The following is a 17,032-nucleotide window of genomic DNA, read 5'->3' as shown; positions in this document are numbered from 1 at the left end:
TTACTCAGCTATTTCAATGCTAAATTCTATGCTAATTCCTTTGTCAAGGGGTGCCTCTGCGGATGTGTATGCTTTAAATTAGCTATTTCAATGCTAAATTCTATGCTAATTCCTTTATCAAGGGGTGCCTCTGTGGATGTGTATGCTTTAACTTTTAACATAGCTATTTCTATGACCAGTCACAAGCTAATCACTCAGCCATTTCAATGCTAAATTATATGCTAATTCCTTTGTCAAGGCGCTTTGTTTCCTCTCACACAGCTTAAAGGTCGTGATCTGAACGTGGCTCTTTCACTCCAGCGCTGTCCTACCAGACAGTCTCGTCCCTTCACCTGATGAAGGCCGCTTGTGTTGTGGCCGAAACGTCGTGAGAATATTATTGTGTTATTTTATTTTATCAATTTATTATTTAATTCTCATTCTACGTGACTTTACCGAAAGAACCAAAGAAGATTAATCATTGCAGTCACGAAAGCTTTAAATCGAAATTTAACCGCCTCTACGGGGAGGGATTCCACACATCCTTAAGATCATTCAACAGACTCCGGGATAAGAAGGCTCAACTAATCGAGTCTCTCACCTTTCTGAAGAGATGCCGCGACTCTAAGGTAATACCAACCGCATTTACACTAACCTCTGCTGTTGCAACTTCTCTCAATGCAAAACGAATTCTAGCTAGAACTAGCTTCGCTCTTATCTCGGAAAAAAACAGACTTACACGCACCGAACTCGATCAGTTAGAAAAGACACTCTACAAATCACACTTAAAATTGACAGCAACAATGTCTACATCGGATTGGGAACATGTAGACAATATGACTACCTCTTCGGCTGCCACTATGTCGACCAAATGTAGGGACAATTTGATTTCCAAATTCAATCACCTCTCCAGCAAAAAATCGGATCCACACACCGAAAAGATAGACGTCAACAAAGTCGTAATTAATCGCAGTAACAGTTCCATTTCTGATGGTCTGAAATCCGTTTTAGCTAAAGGTCTAAACTTTGTTGTCACACCGAGACACTTACCGGTTAATGATATCATTGCCCATGTCGACGTTGCACTCAAGGGCTTGAGTCACATCTCTGCAGACGTAGCAAGATCTGAAATCGCTGCAACCCTCAAAAACGCTAAGTTGCCACCCAGCAACATCAGCAAAGACGAACGTTTTGAATTATCTCAATTAAAAAAGAGGGATGATATTGTCGTCCTCTCAGCCGACAAGGGCAATGCCACTGTCATCATGGACAAAACAGAATATAACAACAAAATTCAAGAACTACTCAACGATGGCAGCTATACAAAAATAAAAAGAGATCCCACCAACAGCCTGGTCACCAAAACGAACAAAATCCTCTCTGATTCAACAGCATTAATTGATGAGATCAAACAGTTCTCGTTGAAACCCTCTGCTGCCAGACCACCAAGATTATATGGCCTTCCAAAGATACACAAAGAAGATACACCCCTTCGTCCCATCGTCTCTACTATCAACTCCCCCACCTACAAACTGGCACGTTTTCTTGCTGATATACTGCGACCTTTCACTGGAAAAACCACCTCTGCGGTACTAAATTCTACTCACCTGGTATCGACAATCAAAGGCATTTCCCTGTCCCCAGACGACCTGCTTGTCAGTTTGGATGTGGTGTCCTTGTTCACCAAAGTCCCGGTACCTGACACCATCGCTGTCATTGAAGACCTGGTTCATCAAGGACTGCATACTGATGTACCCCCCCTGGTGAGACATTGCTTAACCAACACATACTTCACCTGGAATGGAACTTTCTATAAACAAACTGAGGGCACCCCAATGGGCTCCCCCCTATCTCCGGTTGTAGCCAACGTATTCATGGAAAAATTTGAAACTGACGCCATCCAGACTGCCACTCTACGCCCGACTTTATGGAAGAGGTACGTTGATGACACCTTTGTCATCTGGCCACATGGCCAGCCTGCTCTAGACCAATTCCGCGACCACATCAATTCCATACACCCAGCCATCAGATTTACCATGGAGGTCGAAAAAGATGGCAAACTACCCTTTTTGGATGTCTTAATTAAAAGGAGACATGATGGTTCAATGAACCACTCTGTCTACAGGATAGCTACCCATACAGATGCTTACTTGAAACCGGATTCCCACCACCATCCATCCCAGAAAAACTCCCTCATCAAGACTCTATACCATAGAGCCCAATGCATTTCCGACCAGGAACACATTACCAGTGAACTCAAGCACGCACACCAGGCTCTCAGTGCTAATGGTTACTCCGACTACACAATCCGCAAAGCCATCACTCCAGTCATGAAGAAGGATCCTCTTGTGGAGCCACTCAAAACCATCACCTTACCATACATTGCAGGGGTCACTAAAAAGATCTCCAAAATCCTGAATAAACACAAGATCCAGGTCCGATTCAACACAGTACATAAAATCCGTGATTTAGTTCCATCTGTAAAAGATGCTGTTCCAGACATACAGTACCCGGGTGTTTACAAACTAAAGTGCCTCTGTGGTAGTAGCTACATTGGAGAAACCAAACGACATATCTCGGACCGCATCCGCGAACATAAAGCAAACTTGAAACACGACAGGACGAACTCCTCTGCCGTGGCAGATCACTGTTATAATTCAGTGGGCTCACATGACATTGACTTCTCCAAGACGGAGGTTCTCTGCAAACCAACCGGCTACCATGAGAGATTCGTTCATGAGGCCATTCACATATACAAGCACAGAGACAATTTCAACTGAGAAAATGGATTCTGGCTTAGTAACCATTGGAAAGATGTTTTAAACCATTTCTGTTCTTAATTTATTGTATTTTACGATGACCTTCAGACCGCAGCTCTTTCGCCAGCATTGACTCTTAATACCTCTCACACCACGGTTAATGGTATGGTTTACAACATGGTGTATAATAGCGCCTCGCAGCTGTCTCTCTCCCCCCTCCTCTGTTCCGACCATGGATGAACTCGTCTGTCTGAACGGGACCCGTAGCTATCTGTGGTGCTAAAGTTGAGGGTAAGAATCCACCCATTTTTTCGCCATATAGCATTTTGATATATAACGACTTATTGTTGGTAGCTTAGCTGATTGGAGAATATAGAGTTTATTGATAACATTAAGGTAATTTATATTTTAGTTTTTTATTGGTTCACTATATAGTACTGTGAATAGCTCAGATGTGTAGGCCTTGAATTCAACATAGTCATTTCTGTGACCAATCACTAGCTAATCACTCAGTTATTTCAATGCTAAATTGGCCTAGTTATTTCAATGCTAAATTCTCCTGTTTGATTTGTACTAAGTGCCTCGGTGAATGTGTATGCTCTGACTTTAACGTAGCTATTTCTGTGACCAGTTACAAGCTAATCACTCAGCTATTTCAATGCTAAATTCTATGCTAATTCCTTTGTCAAGGGGTGCCTCTGCGGATGTGTATGCTTTAAATTAGCTATTTCAATGCTAAATTCTATGCTAATTCCTTTATCAAGGGGTGCCTCTGTGGATGTGTATGCTTTAACTTTTAACATAGCTATTTCTGTGACCAGTCACAAGCTAATCACTCAGCCATTTCAATGCTAAATTATATGCTAATTCCTTTGTCAAGGCGCTTTGTTTCCTCTCACACAGCTTAAAGGTCGTGATCTGAACGTGGCTCTTTCACTCCAGCGCTGTCCTACCAGACAGTCTCGTCCCTTCACCTGATGAAGGCCGCTTGTGTTGTGGCCGAAACGTCGTGAGAATATTATTGTGTTATTTTATTTTATCAATTTATTATTTAATTCTCATTCTACGTGACTTTACCGAAAGAACCAAAGAAGATTAATCATTGCAGTCACGAAAGCTTTAAATCGAAATTTAACCGCCTCTACGGGGAGGGATTCCACACATCCTTAAGATCATTCAACAGACTCCAGGATAAGAAGGCTCAACTAATCGAGTCTCTCACCTTTCTGAAGAGATGCCGCGACTCTAAGGTAATACCAACCGCATTTACACTAACCTCTGCTGTTGCAACTTCTCTCAATGCAAAACGAATTCTAGCTAGAACTAGCTTCGCTCTTATCTCGGAAAAAATCAGACTTACACGCACCGAACTCGATCAGTTAGACAAGACACTCTACAAATCACACTTCAAATTGACAGCAACAATGTCTACATCGGATTGGGAACATGTAGACAATATGACTACCTCTTCGGCTGCCACTATGTCGACCAAATGTAGGGACAATTTGATTTCCAAATTCAATCACCTCTCCAGCAAAAAATCGGATCCACACACCGAAAAGATAGACGTCAACAAAGTCGTAATTAATCGCAGTAACAGTTCCATTTCTGATGGTCTGAAATACGTTTTAGCTAAAGGTCTAAACTTTGTTGTCACACCGAGACACTTACCGGTTAATGATATCATTGCCCATGTCGACGTTGCACTCAAGGGCTTGAGTCACATCTCTGCAGACGTAGCAAGATCTGAAATCGCTGCAACCCTCAAAAACGCTAAGTTGCCACCCAGCAACATCAGCAAAGACGAACGTTTTGAATTATCTCAATTAAAAAAGAGGGATGATATTGTCGTCCTCTCAGCCGACAAGGGCAATGCCACTGTCATCATGGACAAAACAGAATATAACAACACAATTCAAGAACTACTCAACGATGGCAGCTATACAAAAATAAAAAGAGATCCCACCAACAGCCTGGTCACCAAAACGAACAAAATCCTCTCTGATTCAACAGCATTAATTGATGAGATCAAACAGTTCTCGTTGAAACCCTCTGCTGCCAGACCACCAAGATTATATGGCCTTCCAAAGATACACAAAGAAGATACACCCCTTCGTCCCATCGTCTCTACTATCAACTCCCCCACCTACAAACTGGCACGTTTTCTTGCTGATATACTGCGACCTTTCACTGGAAAAACCACCTCTGCGATACTAAATTCTACTCACCTGGTATCGACAATCAAAGGCATTTCCCTGTCCCCAGACGACCTGCTTGTCAGTTTGGATGTGGTGTCCTTGTTCACCAAAGTCCCGGTACCTGACACCATCGCTGTCATTGAAGACCTGGTTCATCAAGGACTGCATACTGATGTACCCCCCCTGGTGAGACATTGCTTAACCAACACATACTTCACCTGGAATGGAACTTTCTATAAACAAACTGAGGGCACCCCAATGGGCTCCCCCCTATCTCCGGTTGTAGCCAACGTATTCATGGAAAAATTTGAAACTGACGCCATCCAGACTGCCACTCTACGCCCGACCTTATGGAAGAGGTACGTTGATGACACCTTTGTCATCTGGCCACATGGCCAGCCTGCTCTAGACCAATTCCGCGACCACATCAATTCCATACACCCAGCCATCAGATTTACCATGGAGGTCGAAAAAGATGGCAAACTACCCTTTTTGGATGTCTTAATTAAAAGAAGACATGATGGTTCAATGAACCACTCTGTCTACAGGATAGCTACCCATACAGATGCTTACTTGAAACCGGATTCCCACCACCATCCATCCCAGAAAAACTCCCTCATCAAGACTCTATACCATAGAGCCCAATGCATTTCCGACCAGGAACACATTACCAGTGAACTCAAGCACGCACACCAGGCTCTCAGTGCTAATGGTTACTCCGACCACACAATCCCCAAAGCCATCACTCCAGTCATGAAGAAGGATCCTCTTGTAGAGCCACTCAAAACCATCACCTTACCCTACATTGCAGGGGTCACTAAAAAGATCTCCAAAATCCTGAATAAACACAAGATCCAGGTCCGATTCAACACAGTACATAAAATCCGTGATTTAGTTCCATCTGTAAAAGATGCTGTTCCAGACATACAGTACCTGGGTGTTTACAAACTAAAGTGCCTCTGTGGTAGTAGCTACATTGGAGAAACCAAACGACATATCTCGGACCGCATCCGCGAACATAAAGCAGACTTGAAACACGGTAGGACGAACTCCTCTGCCGTGGCAGATCACTGTTATAATTCAGTGGGCTCACATGACATTGACTTCTCCAAGACGGAGGTTCTTTGCAAACCAACCGGCTACCATGAGAGATTCGCTCATGAGGCCATTCACATATGCAAGCACAGAGACAATTTCAACCGAGAAGATGGATTCTGGCTTAGTAACCATTGGAAAGATGTTTTAAACCATTTCTTTTCTTAATTTATTGTATTTTACGATGACCTTCAGACCGCAGCTCTTTCGCCAGCATTGACTCTTAATACCTCTCACACCACTGTTAATGGTATGGTTTACAACATGGAGTATAATAGCGCCTCGCAGCTGTCTCTCTCCCCCCTCCTCTGTTCCGACCATGGATGAACTCGTCCGTCTGAACGGACCCGTAGCTATCTGTGGTGCTAAAGTTGAGGGTAAGAATCCACCCATTTTTTCGCCATATAGCATTGTGATATATAACGACTTATTGTTGGTAGCTTAGCTGATTGGATAATATAGAGTTTATTGATAACATTAAGGTAATTTATATTTTAGTTTTTATTGGTTCACTATATAGTACTGTGAATAGCTCAGATGTGTAGGCCTTGACTTCAACATAGTCATTTCTGTGACCAGTCACTAGCTAATCACTCAGTTATTTCAATGCTAAATTCGCCTAGTTATTTCAATGCTAAATTCTCCTGTTTGATTTGTACTAAGTGCCTCGGTGAATGTGTATGCTCTGACTTTAACGTAGCTATTTCTGTGACCAGTTACAAGCTAATCACTCAGCTATTTCAATGCTAAATTCTATGCTAATTCCTTTGTCAAGGGGTGCCTCTGCGGATGTGTATGCTTTAACTTAGCTATTTCAATGCTAAATTCTATGCTAATTCCTTTATCAAGGGGTGCCTCTGCGGATGTGTATGCTTTAACTTTTAACATAGCTATTTCTGTGACCAGTCACAAGCTAATCACTCAGCCATTTCAATGCTAAATTATATGCTAATTCCTTTGTCAAGGCGCTTTGTTTCCTCTCACACAGCTTAAAGGTCGTGATCTGAACGTGGCTCTTTCACTCCAGCGCTGTCCTACCAGGCAGTCTCGTCCCTTCACCTGATGAAGGCCGCTTGTGTTGTGGCCAAAACGTCGTGAGAATATTATTGTGTTATTTTATTTTATCAATTCATTATTTTATTCTCATTCTACGTGACTTTACCGAAAGAACCAAAGAAGATTAATCATTGCAGTCACGAAAGCTTTAAATCGAAATTTAACCGCCTCTACGGGGAGGGATTCCACACATCCTTAAGATCATTCAACAGACTCCGGGATAAGAAGGCTCAACTAATCGAGTCTCTCACCTTTCTGAAGAGATGCCGCGACTCTAAGGTAATACCAACCGCATTTACACTAACCTCTGCTGTTGCAACTTCTCTCAATGCAAAACGAATTCTAGCTAGAACTAGCTTCGCTCTTATCTCGGAAAAAATCAGACTTACACGCACCGAACTCGATCAGTTAGACAAGACACTCTACAAATCACACTTCAAATTGACAGCAACAATGTCTACATCGGATTGGGAACATGTAGACAATATGACTACCTCTTCGGCTGCCACTATGTCGACCAAATGTAGGGACAATTTCATTTCCAAATTCAATCACCTCTCCAGCAAAAAATCGGATCCACACACCGAAAAGATAGACGTCAACAAAGTCGTAATTAATCGCAGTAACAGTTCCATTTCTGATGGTCTGAAATCCGTTTTAGCTAAAGGTCTAAACTTTGCTGTCACACCGAGACACTTACCGGTTAATGATATCATTGCCCATGTCGACGTTGCACTCAAGGGCTTGAGTCACATCTCTGCAGACGTAGCAAGATCTGAAATCGCTACAACCCTCAAAAACGCTAAGTTGCCACCCAGCAACATCAGCAAAGACGAACGTTTTGAATTATCTCAATAAAAAAAGAGGGATGATATTGTCGTCCTCTCAGCTGACAAGGGCAATGCCACTGTCATCATGGACAAAACAGAATATAACAGCAAAATTCAAGAACTACTCAACGATGGCAGCTATACAAAAATAAAAAGAGATCCCACCAACAGCATGGTCACCAAAACGAACAAAATCATCTCTGATTCAACAGCATTAATTGATGAGATCAAACAGTTCTCGTTGAAACCATCTGCTGCCAGACCACCAAGAATATATGCCCTTCAAAAGATACACAAAGAATATACACCCCTTCGTCCCATCGTCTCTACTGTCAACTCCCCCACCTACAAACTGGCACGTTTTCTTGGTGATATACTGCGACCTTTCAATGGAAAAACCACCTCTGCGGTACTAAATTCTACTCACCTGGTATCGACAATCAAAGGCATTTCCCTGTCCCCAGACGACCTGCTTGTCAGTTTTGATGTGGTGTCCTTGTTCACCAAAGTCCTGGTACCTGACACCATCGCTATCATTGAAGACCTGGTTCATCAAGGACTGCATACTGATGTACCCCCCCTGGTGAGACATTGCTTAACCAACACATACTTCACCTGGAATGGAACTTTCTATAAACAAACTGAGGGCACCCCAATGGGCTCCTCCCTATCTCCGGTTGTAGCCAACGTATTCATGGAAAATTTTGAAACTGACGCCATCCAGAATGCCACTCTATGCCCGACCTTATGGAAGAGGTACGTTGATGACACCTTTGTCATCTGGCCACATGGCCAGCCTGCTCTAGACCAATTCCGCGACCACATCAATTCCATACACCTAGCCATCAGATTTACCATGGAGGTCGAAAAAGATGGCAAACTACCCTTTTTGGATGTCTTAATTAAAAGGAGACATGATGGTTCAATGAGCCACTCTGTCTACAGGAAAGCTACACATACAGATGCTTACTTGAAACCGGATTCCCACCACCATCCATCCCAGAAGAACTCCCTCATCAAGACTCTATACCATAGAGCCCAATGCATTTCCGACCAGGAACACATTACCAGTGAACTCAAGCACGTACACCAGGCTCTCAGGGCTCATGGTAATTCCGACTACACAATCCGCAAAGCCATCACTCCAGTCATGAAGAAGGATCCTCTTGTGGAGCCACTCAAAACCATCACCTTACCCTACATTGCAGGGGTCACTAAAAAGATCTCCCAAATCTTGAATAAACACAAGATCCAGGTCCGATTCAACACAGTACATAAAATCCGTGATTTAGTTCCATCTGTAAAAGATGCTGTTCCAGACATACAGCACCCGGGCATTTACAAACTAAAGTGCCTCTGTGGTAGTAGCTACATTGGAGAAACCAAACGACATATCTCGGACCGCATCCGCGAACATAAAGCAGACTTGAAACACGGTAGGACGAACTCCTCTGCCGTGGCAGATCACTGTTATAATTCAGTGGGCTCACATGATATTGACTTCTCCAAGACGGAAGTTCTTTGCAAACCAACCGGCTACCATGAGAGATTCGTTCATGAGGCCATTCACATATACAAGCACAGAGACAATTTCAACCGAGAAGATGGATTCTGGCTTAGTAACCACTGGAAAGATGTTTTAAACCATTTCAGTTCGTAATTAATTGTATTTTTACGATGACCTTCAGACCGCAGCTCTTTCGCCAGCATTGACTCTTAATACCTCTCACACCACGGTTAATGGTATCGTTTACAACATGGAGTATAATAGCGCCTCGCAGCTGTCTCTCTCCCCCTCCTCTGTTCCGACCATGGATGAACTCGTCCGTCTGAACGGGGCCCGTAGCTATCCGTGGTGCTAAAGTTGAGGGTAAGAATCCACCCATTTTTTCGCCATATAGCATTGTGATATATAACGACTTATTGTTGGTAGCTTAGCTGATTGGAGAATATAGAGTTTATTGATAACATTAAGGTAATTTATATTTTAGTTTTTTATTGGTTCACTATATAGTACTGTGAATAGCTCAGATGTGTAGGCCTTGACTTCAACATAGTCATTTCTGTGACCAGTCACTAGCTAATCACTCAGTTGTTTCAATGCTAAATTCGCCTAGTTATTTCAATGCTAAATTCTCCTGTTTGATTTGTACTAAGTGCCTCGGTGAATGTGTATGCTCTGACTTTAAAGTAGCTATTTCTGTGACCAGTTACAAGCTAATCACTCAGCTATTTCAATGCCAAATTCTATGCTAATTCCTTTGTCAAGGGGTGCCTCTGCGGATGTGTATGCTTTAACTTAGCTATTTCAATGCTAAATTCTATGCTAATTCCTTTATCAAGGGGTGCCTCTGCGGATGTGTATGCTTCAACTTTTAACATAGCTATTTCTGTGACCAGTCACAAGCTAATCATTCAGCCATTTCAATGCTAAATTATATGCTAATTCCTTTGTCAAGGCGCTTTGTTCCTCTCACACAGCTTAAAGGCCATGATCTGAACGTGGCTCTTTCACTCCAGCGCTGTCCTACCAGACAGTCTCGTCCCTTCACCTGATGGAGGCCGCTTGTGTTGTGGCCGAAACGTCGTGAGAATATTATTGTTATTTTATTTTATCAATGTATTATTTTATTCTCATACTACGTGATTTTACCGAAAGAACCAAAGAAGATATTTTTCTCACTTATGCTCACACATGCCTTTGGGACAGCACAAGAGGGAGTCTTTCTCCATACAAGAACTGACGGCAAACTGTTCAATCTTGGCCGTCTCAGATCCAAAACCATAGTTCGCAGAGTCCTCATCAGAGAACTCCTATTTGCCGATGATGCCGCACTGACAGCTCACACAGAGCAAGGTCTGCAGATACACATGGACCACCTTGCCAATGCCTGCAACAACTTTAACCTGACAATCAGTCTGAAAAAGACCAATGTCATGGGCCAGGATGTCAAAGACACCACTTCCATAAACATTGGCAGCTACACCCTGGAAGTCGTTCAGGACTTCACTTACTTGGGTTCCACCATCACCTGCAATTTGTCCCTTGTCACAGAGATTGACAAGCGCATTGGGAAGGCGTCTACAGCTATGTTCAGGTTGACCAAAAGAATGTGGGAGAACAAATCTCGAACGCTCAACACCAAAGTAAAAGTGTATCGGGCCTGCGTCCTTAGCACCCTCCTCTATGGGTCTGAGTTCTGGACAACATACGCCCATCAAGAACATCGACTAAACACATTCCACCTCCGATGTCTCAAGACGCATCCTCGGTATCAGATGGCAAGATTGCATTGCCAACACCTCAGTCCTCAACTTGGCCAATATTCCCAGCATGTACTCTCTACTCAGTCATAGGCGCCTGAGATGGCTTGGACACGCGCCACATGCAGGATGGCAGAATACCCAAGGATGTCTGTAAACGGGACATGAAGAGCTGCGACATCAACCCAAATGACTGGGAAAAAACTGCCGTCGACCGACTCAGCTGGCAGCAGGCTATGAAAACAGGCCTTAGGAGAGGCAAGGAGAAAAGACACACTGCTTGGCAGTCCAAGAGGGATCGACGTAATGAAAAAAGCAACAAACACCTCTGGAGCTGCCACCGCCTTCACTCGCAATTGCTGTGGCAAGGATTGTCACTCAAGGATTGGCCTACTAAGTCATTATAGGCGCTGTAAAACCTACAGCTGACCTCGTAAGGTGCAACCGAATTGTCTCTCGAGACACAAAGGCCGATGTATCTTTAAAAGTAGTTTGATGCTTACACACATCTCAAAAAGGTTTTTCGAGAAAATGTAACAATGAAAATTAAATCAAATGTACATATGCAGGTGATCACATATGGTAACAAAACACTTAAAAATGAGCAACATCTGCCGACTTATGTACAAGTGTGCATGATAAAATTAACCTGTCAGGCAAAAGTCTACATTTGATGGAAGGCACTGGCATATTTAAGATTCTATGAAAGTCACAATGCAAGCAAATATGGAAAAAATCTGGATTGTTTCACAGCGGCCAGGGTAGAACATGTTGACACGTGATTACAAGGAGGAATGTATTGTAAAGGCAATACTGGAGTGTGGAATCTATTTACGCAATCTTAACAAAACAGCTTTAAAAAAATAATAATGGCATTGTAGATTATAAGCATGGCAAATGTCAACAACAATTTAACGTGATTCGGGACAAACCACGAGATCTGAGACAGCACACGCACATCCATCCATTCGTTACTACTTTAGCAAATGATAACAAAATAGAAAACTGGTATGCATGCATGGTGGCACCCATTTGTATAGACTTAACAAAAACAACATTGTATAAAAGTAGGACTGATATTTTTTCAATATTATAAACCAAGCGTTCAGAAATATTTGAACATAAATACCCCCAATTGCCGCACATATGCAGATTCTGATTGACAGGCTGTGGTACAGACTTATTTTATTAATGTTGACATTTTTTTGCACCGTATGTAGCCAACCATGATAATCAGGGGTGGAAACAGGGACGCTCCTGTTTAGGAGATAATTGTATGTTTTTAATCAGTCATGGAGGAATACGGGCAGTCCTCGGGTTACGAACATCATTCATTCTTGAGACCCATCCATAACTTGAACGGTTCGTGAATCGGAACACAATAATCCACTGTATTTAAATATGGTCAGTGTTAAGCAATGTGCTAAGGTTCAACAGAAAGGGAAGCACTGTCAAACTCATAATAAATAAAATTGTACTTTTCCATGTAATGCTATAAAACTACTGCATATTAAATAAAATAAAACATTAAATAAAGTGACATTATTGGAAAAAAAAACACTTTATTTTCATGAACCTTGAGTCCTGATGCTCGTCAGAAGAGGGGCAATGAGTTACCACAATTGCAGACACCCACACACAGACAGAGACACACACACCACGACGACAATGATCCCCCGTGTAGCCTTAACAGACTATAGGGGCAAGTGCTGTTAGTGAGTAGAGCCGATGAAGGCCGGCACGGCACACGAAGAGGTGAGTAGCCAGCGCCACGTCCGACTGCCTTTGTCTCCCCAGTGGCGATGTTTACACACCACACCAGGTACTCATTTGAGTATGAGCCGCCATGACGTCACCACGGCGCCTGTGCCAGGCTAGGTGCACTTTGAGGCTCTAAATGTGTGGTTGGCTGTCTTGCTTTCTTCTCAAACAGTGGGATGCTTTCCAAGCAAGAAAATCTCACGAAAATACAGATTTGAGACAAAAATAAAATCAGAAATGCTGGATATGATTAGCACATCGAGACCAGTCTGTAGTTTGACTGCTTACAAATGCTGCTTGGTGATTGATGTTCGCCTGGAAAAATAAACGGTCGATGGACTATACTATTTTTCTAATTATATTTGGATAAAGAATGGAGTTCTTGCTTATTTGTCCTTTCGCCCATGATGCTCCACATATATGCAAAACAAGTTAGTGTATGATTTAAGTTTAAGTGCTTTGATAGCCTTAGTATAATTTGGAAATTATATCTCATTGTCCGACTCCTCGAGAGACTCCTTCATACGCTATCCTCACTGCTGAGGCAACATGCAATGTTCAACAACTCAAAGGGCATACCCTCACAATCTTCATAAATCATCTTTAAAACTCCTGGCCTCGCCTCTGAAAGAAATGCATGTGATTGTGTGTGTGCGTGCTGTCTCGTAATCTGGTGTCATCCATTCGCCCGTACGTCATTGTGACTTTTATAGATTCTGAAATGGACAAGTGCCTTGAAGGCATTCGCTAGGAATGCAGTCCATCGTGTTTAGGGACCACACCTTTGCTCTTGTCGGCTAGAAACAGTCTGCCACTGCATTTTCAAGCTGTCATCATTCAATATCCCACTCAAAAACTCACCTTTCTAAAGTTATAAATGACACTACATATATTTCTCACTTCAATTGCCGAACGACTCGTGATTCATTTGTTTGTTGTTTGTTCAGATAGCCCATGTAAAGGCACTCTATAAATTGTCATTATGTTTCAATATTATTGGGAGCCCTGAGATGATGGATTAGTGCAAACTCTAGAGGATAGAGTTGTGTAGATCAGTCCAAATGTGATGACAACATGGGGGAAGGTCTTGAGTGACAGATCTGGCAAGGAATATTGGATGTGGGAGATTTTACTCAGGTGGAGATATAGGGCCCTGCAGAATTAAGATATGGGAAAAGTTTGTTCAGGTTTAAATATAATGGGAAGATTTTGCACACTGTCTAGTAGTGCAATGTAAGACGTGAGCATTTCTACACTTAGCTACAGTCTTGGCTGAGTGTGGTCTTTTTGGAGAAGTGAATTCGTTAATTTTTACATTTAACTTGAAAAAGGTCAGTACCAATCCGGTTGGTGCACCATTGGGGTCTGTCCTCAGGTCCTTCCTATTTTTAACAGAAGTCTCTCCGATCGCCGATGTCATCAAGTGACATCAATATGCTTATTTCCCGCTGCTGCATTCAGGCTCAGGTTAAAAAAGATTTTGGGCGGACCAGGTGTGGTGGTTGCAGACGTCAGGATTCAGTTGTCTACTAATCTAAAGAGCCTCGGCACCATTCTCGATACAGAATATGTTGTATGATCTCCACGTACGAAATAGTCAAGTCCTGCAAGTTTCATTCCATGGCTCTACAACTCATTCGACTACCATTGAGTTATGACATAGCCAACACGGTGGCGTGTAGTATCGTAGCGATAAGGTTTGATAATTGCAACTCTACGAGACAATGGCAAAAACATTATAAAGCTGCAGCCTGTACAAAATTTGTTGGCACGTGTCATGACGGGTACTGCAAGATCACACCACGTCCATCCAGTGCTCACCCAGCTCCATTGGCTTTCGGTTGCCAAACGAATGCATTATAAGTTTGATGCCATTACACACAAAATTATTTCCACAAATGTGCAATGAAACCTTTCTGATCTCGTCAAAGATCATGAACCATCACGTGAACTCTGCTCATCCTTGCAGTGGATTTTGACTGACCATTGAACAAAGACGGTCACCGCAATCGTATGCGTTCAGATGCACGTCTTTGTCCATCTGGAACGATCTTCCTTCTGACATGAGGAAGCAACTGGAACTATGCAATTTTAAATCAAGATGGGAAGCAAATTTCTTAAGAACTGCTTTGTGTTCAGTTTGTTGTCCTTCCCCCGAACCTCTGATGAGTGTGGTTGGCTACATATGGTGCGAAACAAGTTTAACGATTTACAACTAGGGCTACAACAGCCCTTTGATTATCTACAACTGTTGAATAATGCTTTAAAGTTAATTCTCAAAAATCAAATGTCGGTGCCCTGGCGACACAAATGCTGGTGAGGTGAACTGCGGTGGTGGACTTGCGCCCTCTGTGGCGCGCGTCCCTCCCCCACCTGCATCGTGAAGGCCACTGTTGACTTTCTCTTGGCGGAGTGACGCGTGCGCTAGGGACGAGTGAAGGCAGTTAGCAATGGTTTTAAACGGTTTGCCCTCCACTCTGTCCTTCATTCCTACAAAAGAACTCATCATAGCAAACTCTATATCACTTGGAATTTGACCACCCTTGACATCCTAAAACACTGCCACAGGGCAGTCTTCATTCTAAAAGCGCTTTTAAACAAATCCACCCAATATCTACAGGACCTCTTAACTCAGTCACAGCATCAGATGTGCATCCATATTCTTACTGTAATACAAACGATTCAAAGTAGAGTTTGTGACCTCTTTTACCCTGCTGCCCCATGTTCCTGGGATGCCTTTGCTTCTCAACTTAGGATCGACTCCCTTCCCTCCCTCCACCACTTGAAATTATTCCTAGCTCAAAATGCACAATTCCGTTAACAAAATGCATAATTTGCATATATATATTTTACACGTACTTTGACAAAATTAAAGGGTACAAAAGGTTGCTCAAGTTTTCAGAAAAGTTTAAACGATGATGAGTTAAAGGAATTCGGTGTGAGTAAAGTGTTCAGTCATTCACGATATGCTGTCATACAGCCGAATACGCACATCAGGGAAACTGCAATGAGTGGTTGTCTAGAGTCAAACATTATAAATCCCAATGTATATACGTGTGAAGATTAACGCGTTTTTACTTTCAAAGTAAGTAGTTCGATGCTTACACACATCTCAAAAGGGTTTTACGAGAAAATGTAACAATGAAAATTAAATCAAATGTACAAATGCAGGTGATCACATATGCGAACAAAACACTTTAAAATGAGCAACATCTGCCTACTTACGTACAAGAGTGTATAATAAAATGCACCTGTAAGGAAAAAGACTACAATCTGAGAGACATTTGATGGAAGGCACTGGCATATTTAAGATTCTATGAAAGTCACAATGCAAGCAAAAATGGAAAAAAAAACTGGATTGTTTAACAGCGGCCAGGGTAAAACATGTTGACACGTGATTGCAAGGAGGAATGTATTGTAAAGGCAAGACAGGAGGGGTGGAATCTTTTTTACGCAATCTTAACAAAACAGCTTTAAAAAAAATAATGGCATGGCAAATGTCAAGAACATTTTAACATGATTCGGGACAAACCACTAGTTCTGAGACAGCACACGCACATCCATCCATACATTCGCTACCACTTCAGCAAATAACAAATGGAAAACTGGTATGCATGCATGGTGGCATCCATTTGTATAAAGTTTAAAAAATAACATTTTATAAAAGTAGGACTGATATTTTTTCAATATTATAAACCAAGCGTTCAGGAATATTTGATACTGATTGACAGACTGTGGTACAGACTGATTTTATTTATGTTGAAAATATTTTGCACCGTATGAAGCCAACCATGATAATCAGGGGTGGAAGCAGATATGCTGCTGTTTAGGAAATAATTGTATGTTTTTAATCAGTCATGAAGGAATACGGGCAGTCCTCGGGTTACGAACCACATGCATTCCTGAGACCAGTCCATAACTCGCACGGTTCGTGTGTCGGGACACAATAATCCACTGTATTTAAATGACCATATGGTCAGTGTTAAGAAATATGCTGAGGTTCAACAGAACGGGAAGCACTGTCCAACTCACAATTACGAATATGGTACTTTTACATGTAACACAATAAAAATACTGTATATTAAATCAA

The sequence above is a fragment of the Petromyzon marinus genome, chromosome 73 (genome assembly GCF_048934315.1).
Source record: "Petromyzon marinus isolate PM22_M1 ecotype Great Lakes invasive population chromosome 73, UKy_Petmar_22M1.pri1.0, whole genome shotgun sequence".
NCBI classification, from domain to species: Eukaryota; Metazoa; Chordata; class Hyperoartia; order Petromyzontiformes; family Petromyzontidae; genus Petromyzon; species Petromyzon marinus.
The sequence above is the reverse complement of the archived record's forward strand: the minus strand, read 5'-3'. Positions refer to the sequence as shown.